General features: G+C 54.5%; 1 protein-coding gene across 3 annotated transcripts in view; it reads right to left on the bottom strand.

Moving 5' to 3' along the window:
- The window catches only part of DLGAP4 (DLG associated protein 4), a 223,829-nt gene extending 217,060 nt beyond the window's left edge, over window positions 1-6,769 (bottom strand). For 2 of the 3 annotated variants that reach the window (XM_063659227.1, XM_063659228.1), the window contains exon 1: window positions 6,619-6,747. The gene's annotated coding sequence lies outside the window, so the exon portion shown is untranslated. Of the gene's footprint in view, window positions 1-6,618 lie in introns of all 3 variants that reach the window. The other variant, XM_063659229.1, reaches the window with a different exon arrangement.
- Window positions 6,770-13,251: the final 6,482 nt, after the last annotated feature.

Here is a 13,251-nt window from a genome sequence, read left to right as displayed (position 1 = left end):
CGCAGTGGGGGAAGGAAAGGCTCCCTCCCCATGACAGGAGCTGGAAGATAGAGGGCAGTGGAGAAGCCAGGCGGCAGGTCAGGGGTGAGGGCAGTGAGGACTCCCTGACACCGCTCAGAGGGAAGCCCAGCTCATTTCATCCCTGAAGTCACAGAAGGCTAAGCCGGGAAAGACTCAGAACACAAACTCCCACCTCTACTCCCACCAAGTAGATGGAGGCCCAGAGAGGTGCAGGCAATCAGTTAGGGACACACAGCAGCAGCAAACCTGCTCGTTCCTCTTACTACAAACCCCCAAATACCCAGCACCCATGTCCCGGCAGCTGCAACAAAAAGCTTCCCGGACCCACCTCTGTCCGCCCCCGCAGGCTTATCTGTCACTGCAGGAAGAAAAACACCTGAACCCAAAGGCCGAGTGCTCACTCCTAGCCCAGCACCTGGGGTGCAGAGTCCTACTGCCCCCACCAGCACAACACCTCTTCAGGGCGTTGTTCTAATCCCCCATCTTGAGTCCCAGTGCAGTGCTAGGTACACAGCAGGCGCTCCATAAGTGCCTCAATAAGTTTTGCTCCATTTAAACACCAGGATGCCTGCCCCATTTCTACATCATCAAAGACAGAACCTGCCCACATCTTATGCTTTCTAAAGATGACCCCCTCATGCACCAAATGTTCCATTAGCCACTGTTGAAGCAGACTCCCAGAGGTGGGTGACCTGCGCAGCCCTTCTCTCACCTAAGAAGAGGAGCACAAATGTGACTGCAGCTGGGGGGCGGCTGCACTGTGTGTGTGTGTGTGTGTGTGTGTGTGTTCATGCGTGCGTGTGTGTGTGTGCATGTGCGTGTGCACATTGAGGGCTCTACCTTTTCCATGAACGGTCCCAGGAGCCAAATATCTTGTTCTTCCTCACCAATGGACTGCCGGTCACGGTCACTCCTTATCACCCATATCACTCCCCATGCCCCATGAGAAGCCTGAGAGATGAGCTGGCTTAACCAGAATTGCATGCCGGGGAAGCACAGGGGAGCCGGGAGAGAGGCCACAGTTCTCCTCTGATGCCCATGCCTCGGTACCCGTGAACCTCACAGTTCAGATGGGGCCTCTGGCGGGGCTGGGGGAGGTGTGGCCGCTGACAGCAGAGTGGCCACTGGGTCCAAGGGTGGTCCCAAGGCTGCTCTCCAGACCAGGCCCAGCTCCGCCCCCAGCGCATCTGTTCAGGTTCCCCAAAGCCAGGAACTGGGTCTGTTCCACTTGATTCCCTCCCCACCCAACGCTTGCTGTGGAACAAACAGGAACTTCAGAATCCCCAGAACATGGGGCTGCGACCAGCCTCTAAACTCTAACTGACTTACATCCAAACCCTGGCCTCTGTCTTCCAGCCTCTGTCATGGGGAGGGAGCCTTTCGTCCAAACCCTGGCACCTCCACTTCACTGGCTGTGCAGCCTTGGCTCTCTGTGCCCCAGTTTCCTCTTCCATAAAATGGGGGTGATAATCATAATAGGGTGTGAGGGAGGCTGAAAGAGAGTCCGGACATCAAGTACTGCATCGGTGCTCACTAACAGAGGGCTGAGCAGTGCACATGGCCTGGGAGATGGTCTAAAATGCTTTGTTGAAAGAATGAATGAATGAAAAGAAATGCTAGCCAATGATACAGTTATTATTATTATCATCGTCAACATCAGTAGGGATCCCCAAGCCTGGTTTTGCAACCAGCCCTGGTGAGGGGTGTAGCAAAATTCTCCAAACAAAATGTGCTTCCATTCATTTTGGGTTTTTGAAAAGGCCACGTCAGACAGCTCGGTGGGGAGGAGGCGGCGTTGCGAAACCCAGCACAGAAGGATCCTGGGCTCTCCTCGGCTCAGGAAATAATGTGTGATCTGCAAGTGAAAAGCCCCTAAATGCTGCCCTCCCTGCAAGGACCCAGTGAGAGGGGCGCCTCGGCTGAGGGTCCACCCACCCCCGACCTTCCGAGTGACTTTGGGCAGCCACCCAACCACTCTGAGCCTCAGTTTCCTCATCTGTCAAATGCAGACAACATCCCTTTTCACTCCTAACCCTGGCTGTGGCTAGAAGATGGGGGGATGAAATGGGTTCTGCAAATTGTAGAGTACTGCACGTGCTGCACACCCCTAAAGGCTTCAGTCCTGGCCTGGAGGAGTTGCCAGGAGATGCTGTGGAGGGGATATAGGAACAGAACAGGCAACCCTCTCCCCCATAGGTCCCAACAAAAGAAAATCTAGTCATGTGAGTCACAAAGCATCCCCCCATATTCTGATAAAGTAGGAAGTGGGCTTGTCTTTGGTGCAACACACAGGACTCCTCGGTGACAGCTTTTCTCAAAGATGCCCAGTGAGTTTGCTCTCCAGCCCCCTCACTCCCTTAACCAACAGGGTCATCTGTTAGAAGAAACTGCCAAGCCTCACCAGCCCCACGCTGATGCCAGCCCTGGGAGCTTACACACAAAAGCTGTCCTTCAAAGCCACTACAGCAAACCCAGTGGCTTGCTCTGGATCCAAACCCTGGCACCTCCACCTCACCAGCTGTGCAGGCTTGGAGACCTTACTAATAAACTAAACTAATGTTCAGTTTCCTTGTCCAGAAAACGGGAGGACAGCCCACCAGATGCCCCAAGATGCAGGGCTCTCAGGATCACAGACTTCGGACAGTGGAAGGCAGAAGGTCCCTCAGAGATCATCAGGTCCAAGTCTTCACTTTATCAAGGGAGCCCAGAGAGGAGACACGCCTCATCCAAAGAAACACAGCAAATTCGCAACAGGGCTCCTAGAAGAGTGGATGCCGACCATGACTGCACCCTACTCCCTCCACCACCAGCCTCCCTGTGGCCCACTCAGGAGTGGCCACCTCCTCTTAGAAGGACACATAACCCGCAGCATCCCGAAGCTCATCCAGCATATGGCTGCCTTCCTGCCTTTATCCATGCAATTCTTTTTTTTTTTTTTTTTTTGTAGAGACAGGGTCTCACTATGTTGCCTAGACTGGTCTCAAACTCCTGGGCTCAAGGAATCCTCCCACCTTGGCCTCCCAAAGTGCTGGCATTACAAGCATGGGCCACTGTGCCTTGTCCATGCAGTTCTCGCAGCCAGCAGTGTCCTTCCCCACTATTCTCCATCTACCCAAATCCCCAAATCCTCCAAAACCCAGCTCAAGCGCACGTCCTTTATGAAGCGCTTCCAGCCTTTGGACAGCACCAGTCTCCATCACTAGGAAGCACCTGGCAGGATGGCTACAGTTTACAGAGTGGGGTCCTCGCAGGTTTGACTCTGTGTCCCCAAGCCTGGCACAGGGCTGGACACTGAGTGGGCCTCAGGAAGCACTAGTAGCCCAAAGAACGAACAGAGGACTAGGAAATGGAAGAGTGAACAGGCCAGTGACCTGGCGAGTGAAGGAAGGGCTGAGCAGGTAAACAGGTGATGATGTGAGCAAATGAATGGCCACAGGGGGAAATGCCTGGCCAGGGGCATACCCCTAAAGATGCCAGGTCTGCCCCAGCATGACCCCTCTCCCTCTTGTAAAGACTTTGGGGTCCCACACGCCTGCTGGGATTTTAGGGGCTACAGGCCTGTAACTCCCACAGATCCTGGCTAAATGCCTCTGGGTATGCAGACCCAGCTGGAGGCCGGGAGCACACATGGACAGTCATGTTGGCAACGGCCTGGCCAAGTCTCCCCCCATTCCCCAGAGCCCAGCCCTCCACTCAGAATGGACCAGGTCATCAAAAGTCAAAAGAAATGGACGAGTGCACACATTATGCCAAGATGTCTTCTCAGCACCAGAGGAATGGCGTGAAGAGACAGGCGCGACCCTGCCCTTCTCCACACCAGCCACACCCAGAGACATCCAAGAAGGATGGGCACGGGGTAATGAAGCAGAGGCCCACGGGGCTGGGCAGGTGGTGACAGTGACACAGCCTGGCCTGGGCATTGAGGAAGGCTTTCTTTTGGAAGTGATGCTTAAGCTTGGGTGATGAGCAGTAGTTAATCAGGCACATGGGAGAAGCGGGCTGGAGATGTTCAGGCAGAGGAGCCAGCATGTGTGAAGACCCTGAAGCTGGAGGGAACGTGGCCTGTTCCAGGAACTGAAGGCAGGCCAGGGGGACCCGAGCCAAAGAGGGAGGGGGTGGGGAGCAAGACGTGGCTAGAAAGTAGCTAGCTGGGGGAGGGGGAGGTTGGGTTTCATCCTGGGAGCCATGACATTTATTGAGTACCTACTGTGTGCTTTCTATAAAAAAAAACCCTGCATTCAAGATTTTATTAATTCACATTTCAGGATGTTTAAATGAAAGTGTTCAAATGCACTGATGTCAGCGAATGCGATTTTCTAATGCTTTTCTGAATGAATGAATACCCATCATGGAAGTATAGGAGGGTACCACCTGCTTCTGTCACATACAGTGTCCAGGATACGGTTCCTCAGAGCCTCCCCATCATGTGAAACTGCTGGCATTTACGAAGCCCGTGGCTCACAAACCACACAAGAACCTAATGAGATGTCAGTGGGTGCCCCTGATACATCCGATACTTCAGCGTCTCCCGAAAGCTCCAAAGCACACATTCTCTCCTAGTTCCCAAGTGCTGCACAGCCTTCCTTCAAAAACACCAACTCAGCTGCCAGGCAGCTTCACACCCGGGGCACAGCCCTCAGACCTGCGGCTCCATCAAGGCTGGCACCCGGGGTTCCACATAACCCAGCCATCAGGTCTCCTCCAGCTCACAGTTTCTCTTCAGCATGGACACTGTCTCCAATGCCTGACACAGGCTGCCTCCCCCAACAAAAAAGAGGCTCCTGGAGGTGGGGACCCTGTCAGCCGTTGCACTCCCCAGCGCCCAGCACAGGCCTCACCAGGCCTCTGGCAGGTGAGTATAGGGTCGCCATGGACACCACACACGGGCACACTCCCAGAAGTTGAGTTGCACTGTCCCAGCTCCTGGAGGACACAGGATCCCTGGCCTACCCCTGCCACAGCGGGAGACAGGCACTCTAGCCAGCCCCACGTGCACAGCCAGCGTTTCCAGAGCTGCCGGGAACACGGGAACACACTCGGAGTCTGCCGCTGACTGGCCCCGACAGCCGGCTCTGGGGCCTGGTGGTGGCTCCAACACTCCAGCCACCCATCGGCCAGGCCAGGGCACCAGCTCTGCAGCCCCACCCTAGGACCAGGCAGCCCAGTGCCCTCTGGCAGAGAAGGCAAGAGAGAGGTGGCCACCAAGGAGGGACAGAAACAGGGCTCCTCCAACAGGCGTTCTCGGAGATGGTCCTGTACAACTGATTCCCACCACCTCCAGCTGGCAGAAAACAGCCCCCTCCCACAAGTAGGGCTCAGAGGCAGAGAGAGCCAGGACTCCCTCCTCCCTACTGGGGACTAGGCTTGGAGAGGAGGTGCAATGGAGGTAGAGGCAGGGCAGGCCAGTCTCCCCGGGGCTGGAACTGCAGCCCCCTCCCGCTATGTCATTTCCACTTCCAGGCAGGTGGGGGTGCCGGGAACCCTCTCCCCATCAGCGCTGCCCTCCACGCTTAGGGCTTCCCATTCTTAGGGCACCTCCTCTACCCACTGCTCCCCGCACAACTGGCCTTTGCCAATCACAACCCCTCCCCCATTTCGTTTTTTCCCACATCAACAGTCTCTGACAGCCCCTCTCTGCAACACAGGCAGCAGAGGAAGAAGGGGAAAAGGGACGGAGGGATGGAGGGACGGAGGGATGGAGGGATGGAGGGGGATCGGAGCGGCAGGTTCGGCCAAAAGAGACCAAGGGCCATCACACGTCCAGGTAGCACCTGTCCCCTCCCAGCAGGCCCAGCACATCTGGACCCAGCTGGTCCCTGCGGCCACCTGGTCCATCCGCCACCGGCTCTGAACGCGAACCCCTGTCTCCACGGGGCGCCGCACGTGGGGGCCTCCGGTAGCCATGTGAGTGCCCCCCCAGCCCAGGTGCCCGGGTCGGCCCAGCCCCTCCCAGGGACGCAAACAGGAAGGGGGCGCTATGCAGCGCGGGAGGGGGGTGCTGCCCCCGCCCCCTCCCCAGATGCCAGGTACGGGAAAGAGCACGGGAAGCGGGGAGCCGGCGGCTCCCGGGGCTACCGAGGCTGGATCCGAGGCAGCTGGGTTGAATGGAGGAATGCCCCGGCCGGCATAGCCCTGCTCTCCCAAGCGCCAAGGTTGGCCGGGCACGGGAGGGGTCCGCCTGACCCCCAGGCCGCCCTGCGGATTAGGGGGCGGGCCTGAGGAGGGGGCTCCCAGGCTTTGGCAGCCGCTTGAGATGGGGTACCGGGGAGTCCGCGGGAAAAAGAGCCGGAATGGGGATCCGGTCCCAGACAGGGGTTCCGGGCCCCGGTAACGCCGCCCCCGATTTGAGGGTCCGGGGAGACGTGGATGGGGCGATCCCAACCGGAGAAGGCGCTTCCCAGCCGCACAGCCGGCCCCTCGGACCCGGGCTCGGAAGACAGAACTGGCAGGGGAGGGGGCTTTTCTGCGCCAGCGCCGTCCCCCGGTTCAGGGAGGTCTGTCGGGGAGGAGACCAGATCGGGGGGTCTAGCCGAGGGACGGAGCGCGCCGGCCCGGGAAGGGGGTAGGAGCCGCCGCGCGCCACCCCCGCGCCCTCACCTGCGCCGGGCGCCTCGGCCGCCTCCGGCCCGCTCGGCCGTTCCGCTGCGCCGCCGCCGCCTCTCGTGTCCGCTCGCAGGTCCGTGCGCCTAGGCCCCGGCCCCCGCCCCGGCACCGGCCCGCGGGCGCCCCATGCCTCTCCTCCGGCCAGCGCGGCGCCCCAGATGCGGCTGCGGGAGGAGGAGCCGTGCGGCCCCGGCTCCCCGAGAGCGGCGGGGAGGGGGCGGGGAGCGGGGAGAGGAGCGCGGGGGAGGGGGCCGTGCGGCTGCGCCCAAAACCAGGCGCGGATCGGGCCGCGGGCGCGGGGCTGGGGGGGCCTTGGGGGGGCCCGCGCAGTTCCTGGCGCCCCACCCCCACCCACGCCCCCGCAACCCGGGGGAAGGGGGAGGGTCTCCGCAGCGGGCGACCGCTCTGTCGCGATCCGGAAGAGCGTTTGGAAATCCGGGGCCGCCAGTCCAGAGAGGGCAGGCTACTGGAACAAGGTCACACAGCGCGGGCCGCGGTGGCACGGGAGCCTGGAACCCCAGGCTACGGGGCGGGCCGGCAGGAACCTGTGTTGACCATCGCCGCCCCGTGGAGGAGGGAAACTGAGGCCCAGAGAGAACGAGACTGGCCCGGGTCACACCGCGCCAGTCAGGAACCACCCCACCCCCAAGAACTTGGGGCTCCTGCCTCTAGGATTGAGTGCCCCCTCCCGGTGACCTGCTTCCGCAGAACCCTCTCCCAGGTGTCTTCTAGCCTCTGGCTGAACGGGGGTTAAATGCAGTCTCTGGAGTGGGATGGACCTGAACTGCGTACCGGCCCTACCTCTCCTGGCTCTGTGGTTACAGACAAAAGACTGTCCCTCTCTGAGCCCCATTCCCCCACCTGTAAAATGGGGACACCACTCTATCCCCAACTTGGGTGAGAAACCAAAGAGATCACGGGTATGAGCTCTTTACCGGTGCCTGGCATTCAGTAGGTGTCAAATGAATGTGCCTGACTTCCCTGGCTCCCACACACAGCCATCTCCAGAGAATGCCTCTGAATGCAGAAGGGTCAGAATGGTGTGAAAGGGTGGCCTGCAAGGCTCCTCACAGCCCTGTTCCAGTCTCCTCCACCACCAACCCACCCTGCTCACATCCCCAACCCAGTGATGACTGTTTCAGTGCCCAGCCTCTGCCTTTCCCTGTGCCTGCCATGCCCTCCCACCTCTCTACCTGACAAACTCCTACTCATCCATCAAGGCCCAGAGCAATCTGTTTTGTACCCCAGCTTCTCACACTCCCTACTAGTCTACCCATGTTTCCTTTCTCCAGAACACATTCCCCTTTCCCCAGTGTCTGGTCTGGGTTTGTCTCTATCTTCTCTGGCTCTAACAACTGGGGTGAGAGGAGGTCACTCAGAGGGGATGACACCCTGAGGCCCAGCGCTGCCCAAGAGGGCTTCCTGGAAGAGGCAGGGCTTCAGTAAAGCCTGGATAGAGAGGTGAGTTTAACACTTGTATGCAGCAGGCAAAGAGGTGGCATGTTTGGGCAGGGTGTCAGCAAGGAGGAGAGTGGGCTCCCTGGAGCAGTGAGAAGATCTTGGCGAATGAGCTGGGAGCCAGTGAGAGCCAGGGGCTGGACAGCGACCTGGCAGTATATATATGATCAGGTTGAAGATGAGCAGGCTTTGCCCTTGAGAACACCACACATGGGGGCCCGGGAGGCTTGCACAAGGATGCTCATAGCAGCATCATTTGTAATAGTGAAAAGCTGGACACAGCCTAAATGTACATCATTTGGAAACTGGATAAATAGCAATGCATTCAGACAATGGAGAACTGTCTGTGATCCACAATCCTCAAAATAGGTGATTGCAAGCTTATGCATTGTGAGGCTGAATCTCAGAAACACACTGTTGATTCAGTTTGTGAAAATCCAGGGTTGTACACTTATGCTTTGTGTGCTCTTTGTATGAATGCTATACTTCAATACAATTTTTAAAATAAAAATATATATTGTTGGATGGAAAAAGCAAGTTGCAGATGGAAAACATAATTTCATGCCAGATACATAAAGTTTGAAAACACACAACACAATACCATATATTGTTTAGCGACACATACATATGTAATACAAGTGTAAAAGCATGCATGGGCGTGATAGACAGCAAATTCAAGAGAGTAGTGACCGTGAGGGAGAGAGGGAAGGGAATGTTGTAATAAGGGCTTTAAATATACTTGAAGTGGTTTATGTCTTAAGCCGGGGTGGTGAGCACATGGGTGTTTGTCATGTTGTTCTCTAGACTTTTCTGTGGACATAAAATATTCCTATTGTAATACTTTTTTGTTTTGTAGAAAGTCAGATGGTGCCTGGGAAGGCAATGGGGAGCCATTGCTGGTTCTTGAGCGGCAGAGTGACATGGCAGTGGACTGGAACAGGCAAGACTAGAGAAAGGAAGGTCAAGGAGGCTAGTGTGATGGCACAGGGGACAGATGCAAAGCCCTGAGTGGGAACAAGGATGGGGTTATGGGGAGGAGGGGAAGGAAGGGCAAGTTTTAGAGGAACAAGCATTGGGCACGCTTAGGCAAGGGTCACAAACCTAAATGCCCACAGGGCTTGGACAGGTTGTTTAAGCAAATCATGAGCCTGGAGTTGTGGGGACTGTGACACATGGTCCAGCAGGGGCAGCCCCTACTCAGCACTAGCTGATTTTGCCATCTAGGGAAGGAGACAGTGGAGCCATATCTTATTTTTTCAAGAGAAACTAGCAGTTAAGATTTTCTGAAATGTAAAACTTCAGAAAATCCCTGAAAATAATGGCAACTAAAGTGAAAAAATTGTTAACTCTATGCAAACCAAGCCATATAGGTTCACAGTCTCTCCAGTGAGGAAGAGACTTCAGGAGAAGAATGAAGGGACAATGACACCGAGTTTTCCTGCCTGTGAGGCTGAGGAGGCTCACAACCTGAGCAGCAATCGGGGAGGGCTTCCTGGAAGAACTGACACAGGGCAGCGAAAGGGGAAGGCATTTCTGATTGAAAGAACAGCATATGCAAAGGCAGGATTGAGTAGAGTGAGCCTAAAAGAAAAAAGAGCAAAAAACAGGAACAGGCATTTCACAGAAGGGGAAACATATGGCCAGTAAACATAAGAGGAGGTGCCTGACCTCGTTAGTCATGGGGGAAATGTAAGTCAAGACCATGATGAGATGCCACTGCACGCCCAGTCGACTGGCAACAATGAGAACGCGGGACAATACCAAGAGCTGGGGAAGCTCTAGCTCAGTGGCAGCTCCGAAGCTGCTGCCGGGAGGGTGATCTGGGCCACCCACTGCGACCCAGCACTTCCACTCCTGATGTGTATGCCTAAGAGAAACCCATGCAGAGGTACACTCGGCCAGTGCTTCTCATATGTGAATAAGCCAGTGAATCCCCTAGGGGTCTTGTTAAAATGCAGACTGAGGTTTGGCGGGGCTAGGGCAGGGCCCCAGACTCTGCATTTCTAACAAGTTTCCAGGTGATGCCCAGGCTGAGGATACCCAGACCACATTTTGCAGAGCTTTAGGATTTATGCACAGGAACAGCCACACAGCACTGTTTGCAATAGCAGAAGACCAGAAGACAACCTGATTGTCAATTGACAGGAGAATAAATAAAAAAATAAATAATAGTATAGTCACATACAGCCTTCAAAACAAACAAATCATGATTACACACAACAACATGGACACATTCTCATCAATGGCATTGAGTTAAAAAGAAAAGACAAGACTATATACAGTATGGCACTTTTTAACCTAAAATTAATAAACAAGTAAAAGCAAACTACATATTAATTAGGTATGCATGCATGTAATAACACTAAAAACAAGGAAACTAGGGGAGGATAAACTCAAAATTCAGAATCTTAGTGACCTCCAGCAGAGAGCTGGGGGATGGGATGGGGTGCAGCACAGAGGCAGATGTCAGATACTGATTCTGTTCTAGTTCTTGGGGTGAGCAGTGGCTCAAGGTGCATATGTTAGATTATGTTTTCTACTATCTTGTATTATATACATTGCAGGACTTGATGCACCAATGCTGAAGGCATGTCATGAACCAGGGACTCAGTTTAACTCACTTGTGTGTATCTGAAGTATGTATTTTTAAAAAGAGAGAGAGAAACTCGTAGAGACAAAGACAGAAAAAGAGATGGAGAGGTCCACAGAGATGCAGTGAGAGTGGAATATAAACCAGGTCTGTAATTTGATAATGATTAAATCCGGATAATGACCATATCTAGCTAATGATGACATTGAGCTTGTACCAAACCAGATAAGGTCCAGATCGGTCAAAATGGATCTGGGGAATGCCCACTCCAGTGCTGTTCTCTGGGTTCATCAAGCATATGTCAGGCAGGGCCCGTTCCTCAGGGAAATGGGGAGGGAGGAGCCTCACAGGCTATCCTGGGCCCAGGACCCCTGCAGGGATCCTCCTTCCAGGGCTCTGGCTCCAGTCTGCCCCTTCCCAAGCCATCCTCCACACCAGCCCCAGAGAGATCTTTCTATAATACGGATCTGACTGTGCCCCTCCCCTGCTCAGAAGCCTGCCTTGGCTCCCTAGTACCTGGGGATGAAGTTTGACCTCCTGAGTCTGGTATTCAAAGCCCTTCACCAATTGGCTTTCATGTCTGCTCCTAACTCAATCTTGGCCAAACCCCATGACTCAGGTACAAGCTCTGCAGTTTCTCCTGAAGACAACAAGCTGTTTCACACCTCAGCCTTTACCTGAAATGCCTCTTCTCCCATTGTGTAGTCACCTTTCAAAATTCAACTCGAATGTCACCTATTCTGGGGAACTCACCCCTGACTTCTATGTCTTATTCTATGTCTCATTCCTGGTTTTATACCCCCAAAATACTTTATGATGACAAAGACACACCACATCTCAAAGCAAATGCTGTTGGTGCCTGCCTTGAATTCTGCTGCAGCCTTGGTGGACAGCTCCTGAACTCTGGTCTGCTGCAAGCACCCACCAGGTCTGTCCACTTTTCTGCCTGATGGCATTTTCTGAAGTTGCAAGAGCTTGTCCCATCCAAGCACAGGACGGCTTGGAAATGCAGGAGAGTAAGGCCCCCAGCAGAACCTTCAGTCCCTTGGGGAAAAGAGTCACAGAGGAAATGCTGCAGCCTCCGAACCTTCAGGGAGACAGTCTCAGGCATGCTTTCCACTGTTCTTCAGAAGGTCCCCAGCAAGATGGAGCGCCAGTGGCCCACAGTGGTGCCCTGCTGGCAAATGCCCATCTGACTGACTTTCCTTCATCCTCTGCCTCCCTCCTGCAAACCAGGATCACCTCTCAGATAAACTACCTGCACTCAAGTGCCTGTTTCAGGGTCCACTTAGGGGGAACCCACACTTAGGCACACCTGTTACTTCCACCTCTCCCACAAGACTGGAAGTAGCTCCTTGGGGTTCAGGCCACATTAAATTAATATCAAATTGTGGTATTTGAGACCTGCACGGTTACGCCTGTAATCCCAGTGTTTTGGGAGGCTGAGGCAGGAGGACTGCTTGAGGCCAGGAGTCCAGGGCCAGCCTGGGCAACATGGCGAGACCCCAGCCCTACGAAATTAAAAAGTTAGCTGGGTGTGGTGGAGCATGCCTGTAGTCCCAGCTACTCGGGAGGCTGAGGTGGGAGAATCACTTGAGCCTAGGAGGTCAAGGCTGCAGTGAGCCGTGTTTGCACCACTGCACTCTAGCCTGGGTGACTGAGGAAGACCCTGCCTCAAAAAAATAAAAAAATTTAAAAAGGCAGCATTTGACAGTCTGGGTTCATACTGTGTGCTGCTTGCATCTGTATGAACTTGGCCAGGCTCAGCCAAAACAAGCAGAAGATTCTCAAACTTTTAATGACACTTAATGACATGTATCCCAGGGGAGGGGAGCTATGCAGAATTACCTCCTTTTTTCTCCTTTCCCATATTTTCCAAATTTTCTATATTGTCCAAATTTGTTCCAAAATAAATTTCTAAGTGTCACGTATTCCTTTGCTCTATTTTGCTTTGTTTTCCTGGTGTGGAGGAGTGTGGGCTCTGGAGTGAGCAGGCCTAGATTCATATCTTGGCTCTGCCACACACTGGCTGTGACTGGGCAAGTTACCAACCTCACTGGGTCTCAGTTTTCACATTCAAAAAATGGACACAGCCCAAAACAACACAAACAGCTACTTTGCAGGGTGGCTGGGACTGTTATAATGGAAGCACGTTGTGAACCACAAAGTGAATTGCAAGGCTGAGTTATCGTCTTCCCCGGGGCTGGCATCAGGCCTGGCATGGAGGAGGTGCCTGGGAAATGTTTAGAGAACAAAATGATTGAGGCTAGGAGTAGCAATTCCACACTGTTCCTTATCTCATTCATTCATTCACTCACTCGGTGCCCACTGATACCCACCCAGATCCAGCCCCTCCTGGGTACCAGGGATGCAGAGTTGCATGAGGAATATCACTGGCCTCAAGGGGCTTGCTGCCCACAGAGGAGACACAAGAAAACCCACCACTCCCAGAGGGCACCGACTGAGCCTTGGGAGAGGGTCGGAAGGGTTCCAGGAAGAGGTGACCCCTAAGCTGTGCAGGACTTAGCCTGAAGAGCAAGGGGAAGACAGAGGGGACGTTGCAGCATAAGGACATGCTC

This window comes from Pongo pygmaeus, chromosome 21 (assembly GCF_028885625.2).
Source record: "Pongo pygmaeus isolate AG05252 chromosome 21, NHGRI_mPonPyg2-v2.0_pri, whole genome shotgun sequence".
In the NCBI taxonomy this organism is placed as follows: Eukaryota; Metazoa; Chordata; class Mammalia; order Primates; family Hominidae; genus Pongo; species Pongo pygmaeus.
Note: the sequence above shows the minus strand (reverse complement) of the source record. Positions and strands in the feature narration are given on the sequence as shown.